A 21,429-nucleotide genomic window follows, 5' to 3' on the forward strand; every position below is an offset into this window, starting at 1 on the left:
AAGAATCTACCTACCACTGCCGTAATATTTTATGGTCCAGCGTCCACCGCTCTCTGGAGAAGAGAATTCCAGAGATTTAAAAACCCTGGGAGAAAATAATTCTTCTCATCGTCATCTTAAATGAGAGACACCTTAATTTTAAATGGTGTCCTCTAATTCACGTCTCTCCCACAAGGCGAAACTCTAGATTTTATATGTTCTAAGTACAACTTGAAAAAACACGATCCCGAAAGGTAAGCTTGAGCGATTTCTACTCCTTTTAAGCCAGTAAAATTAACTTGGAGCAGAGCCATCCTGAACTCATCTACTCCCCAGAATGTTATCTTGTTTGGCCAACTACTAGAGTGGTGTGTGGAAACATTTCTAGCAAGTACTTTGAACTGCTGAGCCCCAAAGACATCTTGGTCAAGGTTAGCCGCCTCTGCTTGTTGTGAACAATTGAATAGTGATAAATACTTCAACTTCTGATAAGGATATCTACTTCATTCTGCTACAGCAAACTATGTATTTCTTGATTATCTTTTATATGTTGAAGTCTGTAAGTTGAAACAAAAAGTGTTGAGATTAATTATTGACTTGCTTCCAAAGTTTGAAATACATTAATTACCCTGTATAATTGCACGTTTCAAAGTCCCACTATGGATTTAAGCATACAATCGGAGCTGACACTTCAGTGTAGTATTGTAAAATGCACTGATGAAAGTGCTATTTTCAGAATGAGTTATTAAATTGAGGGCCTGGTGTTGAGGTGGACCTAAAAGATTCCAAGACATTATTCAAACATAAGCAGGGAATTGTCCCAGCAGCCTAGACAGCATTCTTCCCTCAACCAACAAGAACAAAAACATGGCGATTGAGGCTCAGGAGGATGAAGCGAGTGGGTTCAGTAAATTGTGATTCGTGGAGTGAGGAACTTGAGATTCTGGAAGAGTGGGAAAGGGTGCAACTGGATCCTCGACTTCCGGACCCATAGACCACAATCAGTAAAGATAAACAACACCGCCTCCACAATAGTCCTCAATACCGGGGGCCCTTAAAGCCCCCTACTATGCTCTCTATACACACAAAATTTGTTTCAAACTCCATCCACAAGTTTTTTGATGATATGACCGCAGTGGATCGGATCTAAAACAACGATGTGTCAGAGTACAAGAGGGAGATAGAGAACCGAGTGGTGTGGTGTAACAACAACAATCTCTCCCTCAACGTCAGCAAAACTAAGGAGCTGGTCATCGACTTCAGGAAGTGAAGAACCGCACACAACCCTGTCTGCATCAATGATGCCAAGGTGGAAATAGTTGACAGCTTCAAATTTCTAGGTATGCATATCACGGACAATCTGTCCTGGTCCACCTGCATCGACGCTACGACCAGGAAAGCACAACAGCGCCTGTGCTTCCTCAGGAAACGAAGGAAATATCCACATTGACTTTTACCAGTTTTTACAGATGCACCGTAGAAAGCATCCTATCTGGCTGCATCACAGCCTGGTATGGCAACTGCTTGGCCCAAGACCGTAAGAAACATCAGAGAGTTGTGAACACAGCCCAGTCCATCACGTGAACCCACCTCCCCTCCATCGACTCCCGCTGCCTTGGAAAAGCAGGCAGCATAATCAAAGACCCTTCCCACCCGGGTTATTCTCTCTTCCAACCTCTTCCATCGGGCAGGAATTAGAAAAGTCTGAGAGCACGCACTAACAGTTTCAAAAACAGCTTCTTCCCCACTGTTACGAGACTCCTGAATGACCCACTTATGGACTGAACTGATCTCTCCATGCATCTTCTCTACTGAGTAGCACTAGACTCCTCATGCTTCACTCGATATCTATGTCGATGTATTTGTTTAGTGTATTTATCATATGTCCTATGTTTTTCATGTATGGAACATTCTGTCTGGACTGTACGCAGAACAATACTTTTCACTGTCCCTCGGTACAGATGACAATAAAATAAATCCAAATCCAAATCCAAAGGTAGGGTTGTTGTGGGGGTGTTGGTGAAATTGGGACTTGGGAGGGGATTGGGAGATACAACTTTGCGCGCTTTCAGCAGCGGGATGGGATTCAAGAATAAGGAAGCTGGAGGATTGGGCAGGAGTGATGGGGCTGGTTCAAACTCCATTCGGAAGGAGACATTTGAGGGTTTGATGAGGGGGACTCGGGTGTTTGAGATACCGGGAGGTAGGTTGGGAGATTGGAATGTGAGAATAGAATGTTGGTGAGATTGGGCTTGGGAATTGTCAACATTTTCCTGCCGTCAAGGGATATACCGAGAAGCAGTAACCACAGTGATCTACAGAGCCAGTTGGCCAATTAATCCAATTTATTGGTCTATTAACTTTATGATTCCACTGGCAGGGATTTGTGGATGTCATGTCTACAGTACTATAAACAAGGGTGGCGCCAAGTCCATTTTTTGGAGTATGGGAAGACCCGGGAGCGCGAGAGGCCGACGTTTTGGCCTTTGCCTCCTTGGTAGCCCGGAGTCGGATATTACTCGCGTGGAGGGACTCGAAGCCCCCGAAATCAGGGGTATGGGTTAGCGACATACCGAGTTTCTCAGGCTTGAGAAAATTATGTTCGACCTGAGAGGATCAATGTTAGGGTTCATTTGGAGGTGACAGCCGTTTATTGACTTCTTTCGGGAAAACTAAACTGTTAGCAGATTCAATGGGGGGGGGGGGGGGGGTTAGGGAGTAAGGCGGGCAGGGGGGGGGTTAGGTTATTTTTGTCTAGCTTAGGCGGGAACAGTGGGAGATGGAGGGGTGGGTTATGTACTTAATTATGTTTACATTTGTATTTGTATTTTTTGTTGTTGTAAAACTAAATGCCTTAATAAAATGTTTATCAAAAAAAACTTTGTGATTCCACCAGCATTTTAACCAGTGTCAGGACGCAGTTCCGCCTGCATTTGAGGAGGCCAACAGCTTTATGAAGGCGAGGGTGGCGCAATAGTTAACATTGCTGCCTCACGGCACTGAGGACCCGGGTTCGACCCTGGGTCACTGTCTATGTGGAGTTTGCACATTCTCCCCGGATCTGCTTGGCTCTCACCTCCACAACCCAAAGATGTGCAGGGTAGGTGGATTGACCACGCTAGATTGCCCCTTAATTAGAAAAAAAAGAATTGGGTTCTCTAAATTTATTTTAAAAAGTCATAAAAGCCTTTCCTTTTTATGAAATCGAGCGGGGGTTTTCATCTGAGACATGAATTATTTTCAAGTCTACAGCCTCTTGAAAATTACTATTAAAGCTGCTTCCACCACTGTTTCACTGATAAAGTCTGCAGGCACTGGTTCTGCATTTGGACAAGATGCTATTGCTCATTACTGCAAGTGCCCTCGACATACACCTCTTGCTCCCAGCCATGGGTGCTGTAGCAGCTGGTAGTCCAGAAGCAACAAATGAAAGAACAAGCTGCTTTCAGGGAGTGGAAGAGGAGCAGGAGGGGTCTTACCCACTTTGGGTTTTCCAGGAACACTTACTTTACTCCACCTAAGACAGAAGCAGTATATGCGTCATCTGCAATTTATGAAGAAGGTGCTCACAGAACTCTGCCACTTCTTAAAACGAGACCTGCAGCCTCAGAGTTGGCAAAAATGGCCCTACCAGCGGCTGTGAAGGCAATAGTGGCTCTCAATTTCTTCACATCATGAACTTCCACTCAATATCTGAATGCTGTAGTGCAAGTTCAGACTAAGGCCATGAAATCCCAGCTTGTTACGACATAGGTTCAATCTTCGTCATTATGGCTGGGGATACCAATACTCAAGGCATTCAGGATTTCACTGCATTGCCATGTCAAACAGGCCATGTGGGGATTGACATTCATATTCCACAATCTTTTGGCACAGACATTATGCCAAAATAATGATGGAGTTAATGGCACTAGCGATCATTGATCATAAAGTGATGCAGCACCAAATAGGCCACTGAGCCCATCATTTGTTGGATTTTTTCAAAAGCAAACCAATAAGTCCCATCATGCTCTTTACCCATAGCCTTAAATTTTCTTTTGTTTTCAAATATTTATACACTTCCCTTTTGAAAGCTATTATTAAACTTGCTCCATCAGCCTTTCAAACAGTGCACTCCAGATCATAATCACTGCATAATTTTTATTTTCTTATGTCACATCTGGTTCATCATTTGCCTTACAATTCATGTTCATCTGTTGGAAGCAGATATTTCCTTTTTTACTGTATTAAAACAGTTCATGAGTTTGACTCATGATCAAATTTTCCCTTCACATCTCTGCTGTAAGGAGAGTTTTTCTAGTCTCCATTTGACGTAAGCACCTCACCTCTGTATTCATTTTAGGAAAACTCCTCTGCACCCTCTCCCTAAAGCAGAATTGTCTTTAAACGCTATCTGGGGCCGATACAGTATTTCTTCTGAACATTTATCATAACCTCCTTGTTTGTATACTCTATTTCTCTATGAATTAAACCAAGGGTGACGTATGCTTTTTTAAGTGTGATGACTGGGTGAGAAGGGTTGAATTGGCTCCTCTCTACTCAACCTCCTTGCTTGGCCACAACAAAGATTTAAGTTTCTTATTCATGAGAATATGTCTTTTACAAATTACAATGCATTTAGCTATTTAAGCTGTGAGCAATAAATAGCCAATTAAACAAGGTTTTCTTGGGTTAAAGAAAGAGCAAATTCATTAAGACACCTTTTTTCACCTTCATCTTGGAATGCAGCTTTGCATTTTGATACAACACCCTGGGCTGGTGCATGGTTAATTCCACCCATACTTGACCCAGAGTGGCAACACAATTGAAATTAACTATTATTTTTTTAAAAAACCTGAAGTCTTTGATCTTTGGTTGCCCAATAATTACAGTCACCAGGTTTGCAAATTTAAACACAATCAACGTTTATTAACAATAACTATAATTAAATAGGCAGCAAATACAACTGGTTGACTATGATCTAATTTCTAAACCCCCATCTAACTCACCCCACTACACACACACACACACACACACAAGACAGACACAGAGGGGAACGAGAGGTATAAAAATAATACTAAAAGTAAAAGACCGTAAGACCATAAGACATAGGAGCAGATTTAGGCCACTCGGCCCATCAAGTCTGCTCCGCTATTTAATCATGGCTGATACTTTTCTCATCCCCATTCTCCTGCTTTCTCCCCATAACTCCTGATCCCCTTATTAATCAAGATAAGACCATAAGACAAAAGGATAAGAGACTCTGCTTTAGATGGGTGTCTTCCAGTTAGATGTTTCTTCAGTCTAAGCCTCCAGTTGGATGATGTCTTTGCTTTCAGCGTGTAATGGTTTTCACTGTAGACTCATCAGGGTCTCAAGACTTCTCTGCAGACTCAGAAACAGCAAACAGGAAACATTTGGGAGAGAGGGAGAGAGCAACACACAACCTTTCGTCTCAGCATCCAGAAGCTTTCTCTGCTGGGTCCACTCAAATCCCCGATCTGGCTGAACTCAATTAATGTCTGTTGCCGGACATATGCTCCCTGGCCAATTCATTGGCCACCAGCCAACCAATCAAACCAAATCCCTCCAATCTCTTTGGTGTCATAAAGTCTGAGCTCTTCTGTTCAAAATCTAAATCTTCATAGTAGTGTACTATTTTGTAACTTTTGAGTTCCTCATTTCCCCTGCTTGACTTAAAGGTTGGTCTCCATTAAAGATCCATCGACCAGACAATAACAACAAAGTATTAGATATAGGAAATCTTGGAAATCAACAGGAAGGGCCCCTACAATTTTAAGTAGTTTCCGTCTAATTTCAAATGCAAACTTTCCAGTCAGTTTAATTTAAATCATATTTTCAAAAATAAAGGGCATTACCTCGTAACCATTTTCTTAACTTGATCTACCACTTTCGAAGATTTGTGTATGACACCAGTAGGGCTTTTAGCTCCTGCACTCTCTTTTAAATCATACCTTATGGTATAGACTGCTTCAACTTGATCTTCTTTCCAAAATGTATCACTTGGCACTTCATGGAATCATAGACTGATGCAGTAAAAGCTTGGAAAAGTACATCAGCTCACTTGAAAAAGTGACAGCTACGTGGGCGGCATTACAAATATTGAAAAATGGTCTTCGAAATCTGATATTTTAAAGCTGTAACACGTACAAAGCACTTAGGTATCTTAGGTGTGGAAATGCATTGGGTGACATGATAGCACACTGGTGAGCACTGTTGCTTCACAGCGCCAGGGTCCCAGGTTCGATTCCAACTTGGGTCACTGTCTGTGCGGTGTCTACACGTTCTACCTGTGTCTGCGTGGGTTTCCTCTGGGTGCACCGGTTTCCTCCCACAAGTCCCAAAAGAAGTGCTGTTAGGTGAATTGTACATTCTCAATTCTCCCCCAGTGTATCTGAACAGGCGCCGGAGTGTGGCAACTAGTGAATTTTCACAGTAACTTCATTGCGGTGTTAATGTAAGCCTACTTGGGGTGACAATAATAAAGATTATATTATTATGTTGACTCAGAGAAGCAATGTACAGCTATAGGGATTCTTTGAAACCGCTCAGTGACCACTGAATCCCTAATTCGAGTGCCATGCACAGGTACTGCTGGACACTTTTAAAACCTTTTTACCTTAACGGTCAGCTGGCATATGAATCTTCAATGCATTTTTAAATGGAATGTTATAATCTAAGTTTTAAGTATATCTATCAGCTTGTCATTATCAAAGCAGCACTTCAACATCACACTGCATTCTAATCATGCTGAGGTAAACGTGATCGTATAACTCAGGAGTCAAGATACAATCTGATACTAATGCCAACAATGTTTTACAGCAGAACAGCCTCTTTTACTAATCTGGTGCCTTATGCATGGTAATCAATAGGAAGGATAACGCATTATAAATACCAAAATTGCTGTAAGCCCTGGAAATGCTGAAGTAGCCGAATTGTGAGAAAAACCTGCCTGTTAACTTAGTTAATCTTTGAAAATCATGATTGGCATTTACTCTTACAATTAATTCAACCCCCCAAGGAGTCACTGAGAACACAAAGTTGAAGGGAACCACATACTGTTATGAATATTGAATGTTTTACTTTTTGGTAGTTAAAGAACAATCCTTGGCTTATTTGTAGTGAAATAAAACTGATGTGACTATACGAAAGGAATGTTCCATAAATAGCGCAAAACTGTTAAAGCGCGGTGTATAGTGAGGGATGACAAAAATGCATTGCCCTCAAATGTATTTAAACTACTGAAAGCACGAGCAAGACATTCTGTGCTACAATCTACATTTTTCAGGTAAGTATTCCTTTTTATTTGCAGGCTGTTTTCAGCCAGACAGATAAAGTAGTGGGCAGGATAATCAGAGAGCGAATTAAAGCAGCTGCCATGAGTCGAAACTGCAAAGTAAAAGCAGCTCAGTTAACGAGGGATGCAATGGAGAATCCCAAATATAATGCCAAGCACTCAAACAGCAGCTGAAACCCAAGGATATTCTGGCAAAAGGACTCCAGAAAGGGCTTTTCAGAAATTGACATCAGCCAAAGTAGGAGCAAAGCAGTTAGTTAAAACAAGGTGGAAAAAAAGTGGCACTTACTTTATGTACGGAAGGCACTGCAGAATCCTTATACCATATTATACAGAAGTCTTAAACCCAACAACTTACAAACTTTTAATTTCAAATTATGTACCAGTTAAAACAATAATTACCTGAAAATTGCAGAAAATATGGTTTAATTTTAAATAATGTTGTAAAATAATGGGCTAGATTTTGCAGTCAATAGTGAGTGACAGCACTTAATACTGACCTTGAAGAACACTGCACAAAGATCTAGCAACCCCTTTGAAGTAGATTTCTCATTTTAGTCTGAATCCAATGTTATGTCAAAAGGATCTCTAGGCATCCAGCAAGTGACATCATCAAGCAGGGGAAGCAACATGTCTCAGACAGTAAGCCAAACAATGAAAATTCACCAAATTTTTCATTTTTAATTAAAATGTTTACAGAGAATTAAATTGAGACATAAAGATAGAATTTGAAATAACAAACCTTTTTACAAATGTGACTTCTGCTCTATCATAATTAGGGGCAGCACGGTAGCACAAGTGTCTAACACTGTGGCTTCACAGCTCCGGGGTCCCAGGTTCGATTCCCCGCTGGGTCACTGTCTGTGCGGAGTCTGCACATTCTCCCCGTGTCTGCGTGGGTTTCCTCCGGGTGCTCTGATTTCCTCCCACAGTCCAAAGATGTGCAGGTTAGGTGGATTGGCCATGATAAATTGCCTTTAGTGACCAAAAAGGTTAGAAGTGATTACTGGGATAGGGTGGCGGTGAGGGCTTAGGTGGGTCGGTGCAGACTCGAAGGGCCGAATGGCCTCCTTCTGCACTGTATGTTCTATGTACTCTGTATATGATGGAGAGATTTAACACTACCCAATTATTAGTTTTTTTAGGGATAGTGAGACTGTTCAGTAGTAGGGTTACGGGGCAGCACGGTAGCATTGTGGATAGCACAATTGCTTCACAGCTCCAGGGTCCTAGGTTCGATTCCGGCTTGGGTCCCTGTCTGTGCGGAGTCTGCACATCCTCCTCGTGTGTGCGTGGGTTTCCTCCGGGTGCTCCGGTTTCCTCCCACAGTCCAAAGATGTGCAGGTTAGGTGGATTGGCCATGATAAACTGCCCTTAGTGTCCAAAATTGCCCTTAGGGTGGGGTTACTGGGTTACGGGGATAGGGTGGAGGTGTTGACCTTGGGTAGGGTGCTCTTTCCAAGAGCCAGTGCAGACTCGATGGGCTGAATGGCCTCCATTCTGCACTGTAAATTCTATGGTTCTATGAAGTAGGAACTTAGTACACTATTAAAAATCCAGTTACACCTCGTTCAACAATGTGCAACTTTTTAAGGGGTTTTACAGTGCGACTCATAGTGTAAAAGAGAATGTTTTTGTCAGTTCACTGATATCTATTTAATTGCATTCTGAGGGGCTTCAACAACACACCCTGTAAGTACATTTGCATTTAACTGCATACGTGTAGACTCCAGAGGTTGCAGTTTGTTTCAGAGGAATAATGAGGGAAAATGCAAATAGAATCGCCTTCATTACTACGGCAAAGTCACAGACTTCAAGCCAAAATAGTTTTAGACAGTGGATGTGTTGAGAATTAACTTAATGCTGTTCCAGTGATGTTGCAAACTTAAAAAAACAAAATAAGACCATCACCTTCTGTCCCTTAGTAAGAATCCAAGAATACAAAAACATAACCTGACAGTCTAGGAATTTGCAAAACACACTACTCCAGTTGAGATAGATCCAATGTCCAATTCTGGGCAGCAGACTTTGGAAGTACGTGAAGGCTTCATAAATCAGAAAAGATTTATGAGAATTGCTCCAGTGATTAAGGGCTTCAGTTATGTGGATAAACTCGATAAGCTGGGTTGTTCTCCTTAGAGTAGAGTAACTTGAGAGAGCGGTTTAAAATCTTGAAGGGTCTAGAGCAGATAGGGAGAAACTATATAAACAATCAAGACAAAATCATTAATAGGGCTAGGGGTAATAGCTGGCATGTGGGGCTACCTGTGTTTCTCTTGCAGAGAACTGACATGGACACCGGCAGGAAGTTGTCCCATGCTGTAAGCATTCCATGATTCCATATAAATGTATTTGTTTTTATAGGAAGATCTACAAATCACTGAAACCACAACCTATCAACTTATCTCTGTTTTTGCAAGTTGCATGCAGTATCAAATAATAAGTATAGTATTCTGTTTTATCAACATTTGTCCTTTTTTTGACCCTTAGGGTAAAAATGTTTTCAATGTGTCCAGCAAACCTATGATTCCCGCAAATCGGTGCCCAAACCGAGGCCCCCTCCAGTCCCAGATGTTGCGGCCAATGTCCGCACACCCTGAGGGCCACCACCACCACCGGGCTTGTGGAGTATCTGGCAGAGGCCAATCTCTTGACGCTCTCAGCACCATTGCCAGTGGCTCTATAGCCAAGGAAAGAGCAGTGGGGAGAGTGGACATCCCTGCCTCGTCCCCCGGTGCAGCCTGAAGTATTCCGAGCTCACCCGGATTGTCCGCACACTCGCCACCGGTGCCTGGTACAATAACCAGACCCAGTCCACAAATCCCTGACAGAACCAAAACAACCTCTGCACCTTCCACAAAAAATCCCACTTCACCCGATCGAATCCATGGCGACCACCACCTCCACACTTTTCGTCCCTCCAGAGGCATTATTATAATGTTCAGCAAACCCCTGATGTTGGCCGACAGATGACTCCCCTTAACGAACCCCGTCTGGTCCTCCCCTATCACCCTCGGCACACAATCCTCGATTCTTGAGGCCAAGATCTTGGCCAGTAACTTGGCACGCCCTCAGCAACAGAGACCCTAGGGTCCCCGAGAAGCTTTTGAAAAATTCCACTGGAAACCCGTCTGGACCCGGGGGGCTTCCCCACCTGCATTGCCCCAAGACCTTCCACCACTTCCACCAGCCCAATGGGGGCTCCCAGCCCCTCCACCAGGTCCTCCTCTATCCTCGGGAACTCCAACCGCTCCAAAGATTGCCTCATTCCCTCCACCCCGGCTGGGGGTTCCGACTCATACAGCGTCATGTAAAAATCTGACATTTGTCCTTTTAACATCAAAATATTCCAACTGAAAGTGAGAAAACATGGACAGTGACGACATAATTTATAGAATCATAGAGTACAGGAGATCATTTAGCCCAAAGTGACTGCCGATTATTTGTAAGAGCTATCCAATTAGTGTCACTTAAGCTCTTTCATCACAGCCTTGCAGATATCACCTTTTCAAATATATTTCCAATTCACTATTGAAGTTACTATCAATCTGTTTCCACAACTTTTTCATGCAGTGCATTCCAGATTGTAACAACTTACTGTGTAAAAACAATGATCCTCCTTTCCCCTATAGATGTTTCTCCAATTATCTGGTTAGCAACCTTTATGCCAGTGGAAACAGTTTCCCCCAATCTTTCAAAGCTCCTCATAATTTTGAACACCTCTATTCTCCCCTTACATCTCTGCTGCAAGAACAATCCCAGCCTCCAGTCCCTCAACAAGATTAACCTCTTCATTCACCTGAGGAAGGAGCAGCGCTCCAAAAGCTAGTGACATCGAAACAAACCTGTTGGACTTTAACCTGGTGTTGTAAGACTTCTTACTGTGCTCACCCCAGTCCAACGCCGGCATCTCCACATCAAGATTAACTTGCATTTAGTTAGTGTTTCTTTCAAATAAATTTAGAGTTACCCAATTATTTTTTTTCCAATTAAGGGGCAATTTAGCATGGCCAATCCACCTACCCTGCATATGTTTGGGTTGTGGGGGTGAAACCCATGCAGACACGGGGAGAATGTGCAAATCCATAGACATTGACCCAAGACCGGAATCGAACCTGGGTCCTCAGCGGCGTGAGGCAGCAGTGCCAACCACTGCGCCACCGTGCAGCCTGTATTAGTTAGTGTTTTCAAATGTAGTAAAATGTGACAGGATACTTCACAGGAGCCGCTTTGTCGCCAAGTCCCTCTCCCTCGCTGCTGTCTGAGGTTGAACCAAACTATTCACAACCTTGACAGCTTAATTGATCTTGAGCTGGGCTTCCTATGCCATTATGGTCCCCATTCCAAGATTACCTTATTTCCACCTTTGCAACATTGCCTGTCTTTCCTTCTACCTCAGCTGCAACCCTCATCCATGTATTTGTTACTTTATCTATATTTGACCATTACAATCTTCTACTGGCCTGTCTCCCACCTTGTACTAAGTTCATGAAACACTATCTCTGATGTCAAGAATTGCACCAATTCCAGTTCATTCATTACCACTGTTCTCGCTTGTGACATTATACAAATGTGCAGCATGTGAAGAGTTAATGCGATGTTAAACCTAGCCACTAGAGCGAGCTAAAGGACAGTACTATAAATTGTACTGGCTCTTGGGATCGGGGAGGAGACTAGATCTGGAGCTGACAACAATAAGATTCACAGTGTATTGCAGAGTTAGTTACGATATACATTATTATTATTGATATAATTGTTAGTAGATAGTGATAGTGAGTGCAGTTTAATTCTTACATGTACGTTTGCTATTCAGAATAAGTGTCAAATTCAAATTTAATAGTGTTAATAAAATTGATTTAGTTCTTCAAAAGAGCTTTGTGTATCTTGGTGATCACTACGCCCTCCATCCTGGAAACCCCTCACCAAGATCACCACAAGGTACCAGGTTGTGTATTCCCAAGAAGCAAGCAATAAGAAAGTAGTAAGAAAAGAAATCAATGCATCGCTACACATCAAAATCTGCATAGAAAAAAAAATGAGACTAACATGGGTACTGTGCAATAACTAGATAACTTCAAGATGTCCACAAACCGAATCTAAATTGGAAAAACTTCAAGCAGCAGTTTGAAGTCCTTCTCTCTGCCTCTGCGCTTGAAGCAGTTCCTGACACTAGAAAAATAGCTCGCCTAATGAATCTGGCAGGTCCCCAGATATTTAAACTCTTTAATTCATTTGATTTCTCAGAAAATGAAGTTAAAAAGAAGTATGAGAAAGTAATGGAAAAATTTGACTCATTGCAAAAAACAGGTCAATGAGGTGTATGAAAGATACATGTTTTAAAAAAGGGTGTAGCTGAAAGGGGAATCTTTTGACTCTTTTCGAACTCATTTGAGGCTCCGAGCGCAATCCTGCAATTTTCCTCAATTACAATCAATACTGCGAGACCAAATTATGTTTGGCATATTTGAAGAACAAATGTGGGAACATTTAATAAGAAAACCAAACTTAACTTTAGAAGAAGCCATGAACCTCTGTAAAGCAAGTGAGCAAGCCACCAATGAATATGCTGAATTCAGATCCCGTGAAAAAGGCGCAAACTTCAGCAACGTGGTCGGCGCCATTGCCTCTGTGGCGCAGCTTAGAACAAATCGTGCTGCAGCAGGTAGCCATTTTGCGCAGGCAAGAAAAGACCACGAATCGGACATTCGACGTTCTGCGCATGTGCAGTATCAGTTCGCAGATGCGCATTTTGAAAAAGGACACGAACCAGAAGTTGACCGATTTGCCCATGCGTGCGAGAGGTTTACGCATGGTGTCACCAACGTGATGACATGTCCACGCTGTGGACACTCTCACTTAAAGCAACACTGTCCTGCATTTGGTAAAAGATGTACAACATGTAACAAACTCAATCATTTTGCTACACAACGCAGATTTAACCATGGGCAGCACAGTAGCACAGTGGTTAGCACAGTTGCTTCACAGCTCCAGGGTCCCAGGTTCGATTCCCAGCTTGGGTCACTGTCTGTGCGGAGTCTTCACGTTCTCCCCATGTCTGCGTGTGTTTCCTCCGGATGCTCCAGTTTCCTCCCACCGTCCAAAGATGTGCAGGTTAGGTGGATTGGCCATGCTAAATTGCCCTTAGTGTCCAAAAAGGTTGGGTGGGGTTACTGGGTTACGGGGATAGGGTGGAGGTGTGGGCTTAGGTGGGGTGCTCTTTCCAAGGGCCAGTGCAGACTCGATGGGCCGAATGACCTCCTTCTGCACTGTAGATTCTATGATTAATACAACACACCAGAATCAATTTTAAAAAGGCATTTCAACAGCAAAAAAAGTCAAAACATGGAAGAAAAAAAAAAATTTAAATCAAAAATTATTCTCACTATGCCTACCTCACTGGACAACTTCATAATAGAAGCAATCACTAAATCAAATTAAGACGATACTGCTGAAAGACCAATTAGGCAATTATCCAATAGGAATAAAGATTGAATAGAAACATTGAGAATAAATGGATCAGAGGTACAATTTAAATTGGACACTGCCGCACACGCTAATCTGATAACAGAATCGGATTTGGGCAAAGTAGCAACCCGTCCAAAATATAAAAAGACACATTAATAGACTACAATAGAAATGAAATAGCAACAAAAGGTTCATGCTACCTCATAGTTCAGAGTGGCGACATTAAAATTCCACTTAATTTTGAAATTGTGGATGACAAAATCCACAATGGAGTAGATGCATGTATCCAGCTAGACCTGATCCAGAGAATTCACACTGCCACATCTTTCCCTGGTTCGAAAGATTTAGTACTTGCGGTTACGTTATCCAGAGCCACAATGCACGAGAATAACAAAGTTGTTGAAGTAGTACTCAGTATTGAAGCACAAGCCAACTTTATCACAGCAATGCTAAACTACAAATAATCAAGGCATAAACTCTATGAGATACTACACTTCAGCAAGTGATACCATATCACTGACTGGCCTAAAGGGAAATGTGCAAACTTTCGCACCATCAGAGAAAACCTGACAATTATCGACAACTTTCTATTTTGAAAGGGGACCGCATTGTAATTCCATCATGTCTTAGACAAGACATTCTTGCACAAATCCACGAAGGACATCAAGGCATTGAGAAATGTAGAAGAAGAGCACTGCAATCGGTGTATTGGGCGGGAATCAACAAGGATATAAACAACTACATTCAACAGTGTTGTATATGCCAAATGCACCAACCGGCACAATGTAATGAAACCTTGGTGGAAAGCAAACTAGTTATTCAATCATGGACAAAAATCGCCATGGACATATTCTACTTTCAAGGCTGAGATTATTTGATAATCATTGACTATTACTCAAATTTTCCGGAGGTTATCAAATTATCCGACTCAACAACGCATTCAGTTGTCAGGGCAACGAAAAATGTATTTGCCAGTCATGTCATACCAGTTACTGTTGTCACAGACAATGGACCGAGTTTTAGCAGCCTGGAGTGGTTATAATTTGCCAATGATTATTACTTCACACATATAACTTCCAGCCCACTATACCTGCAGGCAAACGGGAAAGTTGAAAAAGGGGTGGGAATTGTGAAGCAGCTTCTCAAGAAAGCAATGGAGGGAGGACAAAGAGGACTTTGATTTAGCACTGTTAGCATACAAGGTGTGGTGAACCACTGTAATAGATGTAAGGTAGGACTGCACTACAGGTTCACCGGTAGCTCCTGTCGGCTGGCTCCACCCACGGAGAACTGTATAAATATGCATGACCTCCAGTGCCCTGCCATTTCGCCAGCTGCAGCAGGAGGCCACACATCTGACTGTAATAAAGCCACAGTTGTACCCAACTTTAGTCTTTGTGCAATTGATCGTGCATCACAGGGCTTGTAAAAGATTCCCTTTTCTCCACAACAGACTGGTATTGGGTGTCACAGATAACTGTGGGTGTCTCTCTTCTGCAGGTGTTGAAACCACAACCCGGAAATGTCGCACTGGGACAGCTTCACAAGAGAGAGGGAACAAGTCTCACTGTTTGTGCCCTTTAGGGAAGCACAGTAGCACAGTGGTTAAAACAGTTACTTCACAGCTCCAGAGTCCCAGGTTTGAATCCCAGCTTGGTTCACTGTCTGTGCGGAGTCTGCACGTTTTCCCTGTGTCTGCGTGGGTTTCCTCCAGGTGCTCCGGCTTCCTCCCACAGTCCAAAGATGTGCAGGCTAGGTGGATTGGCCATGATAAATTGCCCTTAGTGTCCAAAAAGGTTAGGTGGGGTTACTGGGTTACGGGGACGGGGGTTGGCTTAAGTGGGATGCTCTTTCCAAGGGCCGGTGCAGAATCAATGGGGCAAATGGCCTCCTTCTGCACTGTAAATTCGAAGATTCTAAGCAGTGGGTTTGTCCTTATGCCACGCCAGTTACCTTCACTGCCACCTACGCCTGTGTGAGTCTCCCTCCTGTTGATGGTGAAATGTCACCCGGAAGTGCCCCACTAATGGAACTTCACAAGAGAGAAAGAGGGACCACTATTTATCCCTAACCAACAGCCTATCTTGAGTGAGCGTGTTCGAAGTGCTCGGATTCCTTTTGGGTCCTCGACTTTGGAATTATGTTCGGGCAATTATTGTGACTCAACTAGAGTGGACAGTGAAAGCAAGGTGAGACTGCAACAATGGTACATTTACAAATAAATAATTTATTCAAGAAAATGAGGCCCTCCACAACTCAGACTTTAACACACAAAACACCAATTATAAAAATACTATGGGAAGCAAGAAACTAAACGGCATATCGAAAGTTCTTATCCTTACACAAGTTTACCTAAGCACTCACAAATATATATATATATATATATATCCACTCACCCACCGCACCCTCAACAATCTAGCCTCATTGGGAGTTTCTGTGGGCTGAAGGAATGTACTCACAGCTCCCAGGAAAATAGTTGAACAGGCACAAATGTTTCTTTGGCTCTTCCTCAAAACTGACTAGTCCGTTTGGCTGCTGGGCCTCGATCCTGCTGGTCTGGCTCCTCCACAGGAATCTTTTATGGTCTGTGTAGTCTGGTGTTCATGATCTTCCACCCTGTAATGTTCTTCCGCACTGTTCTCCTTGGTCGTAATGTCCGTCTATCCCTGTGACATTCTCAAATCCCCTCCTGCCCTTCACATCTGACCTCTGTAGTAGTCTGAGATCGTTGTAGTCTGATAGAAGTCCCGTAGTAGTCTCCCCTCTGCCCGGAGTCCCGTATTCTTTTTTAAAAAAAATAAATGTTTTTTATTGGATTTTTGCACAGAGTATATTTTGCCGTTAAGTACACAGGATATGATATATCTATATATATGTAAGTAGGCATCCGTTTGTGCCGGCGAGGCACTTCCGGAGGGCAATCCTCGAGTGGGTCTGGTACCGGTGTTGCCCCTCGCTTCTCCCGGTCGGATTTCGCCGCCGCTGTCTTCTTGTGCACGCTGCCGCTTCAGCCGGCCCTCCCGTCCTCTGCCTGTATTCTCCTTTTTCTCTGGTTCTGTGGATGTCAGGTTGGTTAACGTTTCCCTGCCTCCCCCCCCCAACCCGGCTCTCCTCTATTGTTCCCTGTCCCGCACCCCCCCCCCCCCACCCACCCCCTGCAGTTCGCCTTTCCTTCCCCCCCCCCCCCCCTTTACCCCCGTGGTTCACCTTTCCTTCCTCTTAGACTCAGTTGTCGTTGTCCCCTCTCCCGGTCTATCTCCCCCTCTCATACTTTGGCTACTCTCCCCTGGTTCCTGGCTACCTGGCTATTCTTCTGCTTGTTTGTTGGCCACAAACAAGTCCCAGAACAATCGGGTGAATGGCTCACACGTTCTGTGGAAGCCGTCATCTGAACCTCGGATGGCAAATTTAATTTTCTCCATTTGGAGAGATTCCGAGAGGTCGGACAACCAGTGTGCAGCTTTAGGTGTTGCTGCTGACTGCCAGCCGAACAGGATTCTACGTCGGGCGATCAGGGAGGCAAAGGCGAGGGCGTCTGCCCTCCTCCCCAGGAATAGATTTGGCTGGTCTGAAACCCCGAAGACCGCCACTTTCAGACATGGTTCCACCCTCACCCCCACCACTTTGGACATTGCCTCGAAGAAGGCAGTCCAGTACTCCACAAGTCTGGGGTAGGACCAGACCATGTGGACATGGTTGGCCAGGCCTCCTTGGCACCGTTCACATCTATCCTCCACCTCCGGGAAGAACCTACTCATACGGGTTCCTGTTAAGTGGGCTCTATGTACCACTTTTAGTTGCGTCATGCTGAGCCTTGCGCAGGTGGAGGTGGAGTTGACCCTATGCAGTGCTTCGTTCCAGAGTCCCCACCCTATCTCGATCCCCAGGTCCTCCTCCCATTTCCTTCTTGTTGCATCCAGTACGGTGTCGGCTCCTTATACCAGTCGGTCATACATGTCGCTACAGTTTCCTCTCTCTAATATGCTTGCGTCCAGTAACTTTTCCAGTAATGTCTGTCGTGGCGGTTGTGGGTAAGTCCTTGTCTCCTTTCGTAGGAAGTTTCTGAGCTGCAGGTACCTTAGCTCGTTTCCCCTGGCCAGCTGGAATTTCTCCGTCAGTTCGTCCAGTGTCGCGACCCTGCCGTCGGTGTACAGGTCCCTGACTGTCAGTGTCCCCTCGTCCTATCTCCACCTTTTGAAGGTGGCGTCAGTCAGTGTTGGTGTGAACCTATGGTTGTTATGGGAGCTTTGTCTGGCATTTTGGTCAGGCCAAATTGCTGCCATAGCTGGTTCCAGGACTGGAGGGTGGCTATCACCACCGGGCTGCTGTAGTGTTTTTTAGGTAGGGATAGGAGTGCCGCCATGGCGAGGACCCGGAGGGAGGTCCCCTTACAGGAGGCCTCTGCCGCACGCACCCACTCGGCTTCTGGCTCCTTGATCCATCCCCTTATTCGCTCGGCTGTCGCCACCCAGTGATAGAATTGTAGGTTTGGGAGGGCTAGCCCTCCCCTTGATTTTGTTTTTTGTAAGACCTTCTTTGTGATCCTAGCATTCTTCCCCCCACAATACAAACGCCATGATTAGTTTGCCTACTGCTTGGAAAAAGGACTTGGGGATGTAGATCGGGATGGCTCTGAATAGGAAGAGGTACCTGGGCAACACGTTCATTTTGATCGTCTGTACTCTCCCCGCAAGGGAGAGTGGGTGTGTGTTCCATCTTTGCAGGTCCTTTTTTACTTCCTCCGTCAGACTGGTGAGGTTCCATTTGTGGATCCCTGTCCAGTCGTGGGCTATTTGGGTCCCCAGGTAGCGGAATTTGAATCGGGCTTGTTTAAACGGCAGTCCCGTTAGTGCTGTCTCACCTACTTGTGGGTGTACCGGGAAGATCTCGCTTTTGCTCATGTTGAGTTTGTAGCCCGAGAAGGCACCAAACTCTTTCAGGAGCGCGATGATTCCGTCCATGCTGCTTTGCGGGTCCGAGATGTAGAGGAGCAGGTCATCTGCATAGTGCAGTGTGAGACTCTGTGCTCTCTGCCGCCCCTTCAGATCCCCCTCCAGCTTTTTGCCGCTCTGAGCGCAGTTGCTAGTGGCACGATCGCTAGGGCGAACAGCAGTGGGGACAGTGGGCATCCTTGTCTGGAACCCCTGTGCAGCTGGAAGTATCGGGAGTTGGTGTTGTTTGTCCGTACGCTCGCCATGGGAGTGTTGTCTCGGCGTTTTACCCAGGAGGTGAATCCTGTTCCAAGCCCGAACCGCTCCAGTACCTCTATGAGGTATTTCCATTCGACTCTGTTGAAGGCCTTTCCTGCGTCTAGGGAGATGATCACCTCTGGTGTTCTCTCCCCGGAGGGGGTCATTATCATGTTCAGCAGGCGCCTGATGTTGGAGGTAAGCTGTCTACCTTTGACAAAGCCCGTCTGGTCTTCTGCGACCACCTCTGGCACGCAGTATTCTAGCCTTTTGGCTAGAATCTTGGCCAGTATTGTGCTAGCGTGGGTGGCAATGTGCGCTTAGCCAGCGAGTCTGTGAACATCTCCCGCAGGTGCAGGGCCAGTGCTGTCGCAAATGTTTTGTAGAAGTCCACCGGGAATCCGTCCGGTCCCGGTGCCTTCCCCACCTGCATGGAGCTTATGCTTTCCATGATCTCTCCCAGTGCTCATGATGCTTCCGGGCCCCGTTTTCTGCCTTCCCCCACGACTGGTATGTCCAGTCCATCAAGGAACCGTTTCATCCCGGTCTCCCTGTTGGGGGCTCTGAGGCGTACAGCCCGTGGTAAAAGGCCCTGAATGCCTTGTTGATCTTTTCTGGCTCTGTTTGTAATGCGCCTCTGGTATCCCTGATTTATGCAATTTCTCTGGTGGCTGCCTGCTTTCTCAGCTGGTGTGCCAGCAGGCAGCTGGCTTTGTCTCCGTGTTCGTATAGGGTCTCACGTGCTTGGCGGAGTTGAAGCACTGCTTTCCTGGTGGAGAGCACATCAAAGTTCCTTTGTAACTCTTTCCTCTCCGCCAGGAGCTCTACGGTCGGGACCTCAGAGTATTTACGGTCTACCTCCAGTATGGAAACGACCAGCTGCTGCCTAGCCGCCCTTGCCTCCCTATCTCTTCGCGCTTTGAAAGCGATGATTTCCCCTCTTAGTACGGCCTTTAGCGCTTCCCAGAACGTGGAAGGCGAGACCTCCCCGTTCTGGTTGTTCTCCGTGTATTCTGCTATGGCCTGCGATATCTTTTCGTTGAAGGCCTTGTCAGCTAGTAGGGCAACGTCCAACATCTATGTGGGGCGTTGGGCCCTGCCCGTTTCCAGCCTCACGTCCATGTAGTGTGGAGTGTGGACTGATATCACAATTGCGGAGTATTCCACTTTGTCTACCCCCGGAAGCACCGTTTTCCCCATCACAAAGAAGTCAATTCTGGTGTATACGTTGTGTCCTGGGGAGAAGAAGGAATCTCCTTCTCCCGAGTGGGTGAACCTCCAGGGGTCTACCACTCCCATCTGTTCCATAAAGTGACCGAGTTCCCTTGCCATGTTTGCGGTTTTCCCCGTCTTGGTGTTCGATCTGTCAGTCGTTGGGTCCTGTACACAGTTGAAGTTCCCCCCCCGCCCCCCCCAATGATTAGCCGGTGCGTCGCTATGTCAGGGATTTCTGCCATGGTCTTCTAGATGAAGCTCGGGTCGTCCCAGTTGGGCGTGTACACGTTAACTAGTACTACCAGTGCCCCATCCAGGGTCCCACTAACCACGACGTACCGTCCCCCTGGGTCCGTAACCGTCTTTGTCGCCCTAAACATCGTCCATTTGCTGACCAGTATTGCCACCCCCACTGGCCCTCGTTCTGTAACAGAAATGGTAGGTCTGTCCCACTCAGCCCTTTCTTACCCGGTCGGACCTGCTCTCTCAGTTGTGTCTCTTGAAGGAAGATTATGTCTGCCTTCATGTTTCTTAGGTGGTTGAGGACTCTGGATCTTTTCACTGGGCCATTGAGTCCCCTTACGTTCCAGGTGACTATCCTGGTGGGGGGGGCTTCTGTCCCCTCGCTCCTGTGGGATTAACCATATTCACCTGGTGGACACGCCCCTGCCATCCGGGGTTCCCTCTTGTTAGGGGGGCATCCAGGATGGTCGCTGTCACTGCTTTCCCCATGCAGTTGGGCCCCTGCGCTCCGGGGCCTCCCTCCGACCAGGGGACCCCGCCATGGTCGCCCGCTGTGCGGGCGCCACACGGGTAGCCCCCTTCACTTTGGGATTTCCCTTCGCCCAGAGGCCATACTGGGTGGATGAATCATAGAATTTACAGTGCAGAAGAAGGCCACTCGGCCCATCGAGTCTGCACCGGCCCTTGGAAAGAGCACCCTACCCAAGCCCACACCTCCACCCTATCCCCATAACCAAGTAACCCCACCCAACACTAAGGGCAATTTTGGACACTAAGGGCAATTTAGCATGGCCAATCCACCTAACCTGCACATCTTTGGACCGTGGGAGGAAACCGGAGCACCCGGAGGAAACCCACGCACGCACGGGGAGAACGTGCAGACTCCGCACAGACAGTGAACCAAGCCGGGAATCGAACCTGGGACCCTGGAGCTGTGAAGCAATGGTGCTAACCACCATGCTACCGTGCTGCGATTCTTTGTTCCGAGCCCTTGGTTGCGGCACTCTGTAGCCCTATTGCTGTTCCTTTTCTAGCCTTGTT

The 21,429-nt window shown here is 45.6% G+C and overlaps 2 protein-coding genes across 3 annotated transcripts in view; one reads left to right on the plus strand and one right to left on the minus strand.

The window, feature by feature from the left end:
- idua (alpha-L-iduronidase) overlaps positions 1 to 21,429 on the minus strand; it is a 354,201-nt gene that overhangs the window by 207,274 nt on the left and 125,498 nt on the right. The gene's annotated exons all lie outside the window — the stretch shown is intronic.
- Positions 7,136 to 21,429, plus strand: part of slc26a1 (solute carrier family 26 member 1) — a 77,888-nt gene continuing 63,594 nt past the window's right edge. Inside the window, exon 1 of the mRNA XM_072495754.1 lies at positions 7,136 to 7,267. The gene's annotated coding sequence lies outside the window, so the exon portion shown is untranslated. The remainder of the gene's footprint in view (positions 7,268 to 21,429) is intronic.

This window comes from Scyliorhinus torazame, chromosome 3 (genome assembly GCF_047496885.1).
Source record: "Scyliorhinus torazame isolate Kashiwa2021f chromosome 3, sScyTor2.1, whole genome shotgun sequence".
NCBI classification, from domain to species: Eukaryota; Metazoa; Chordata; class Chondrichthyes; order Carcharhiniformes; family Scyliorhinidae; genus Scyliorhinus; species Scyliorhinus torazame.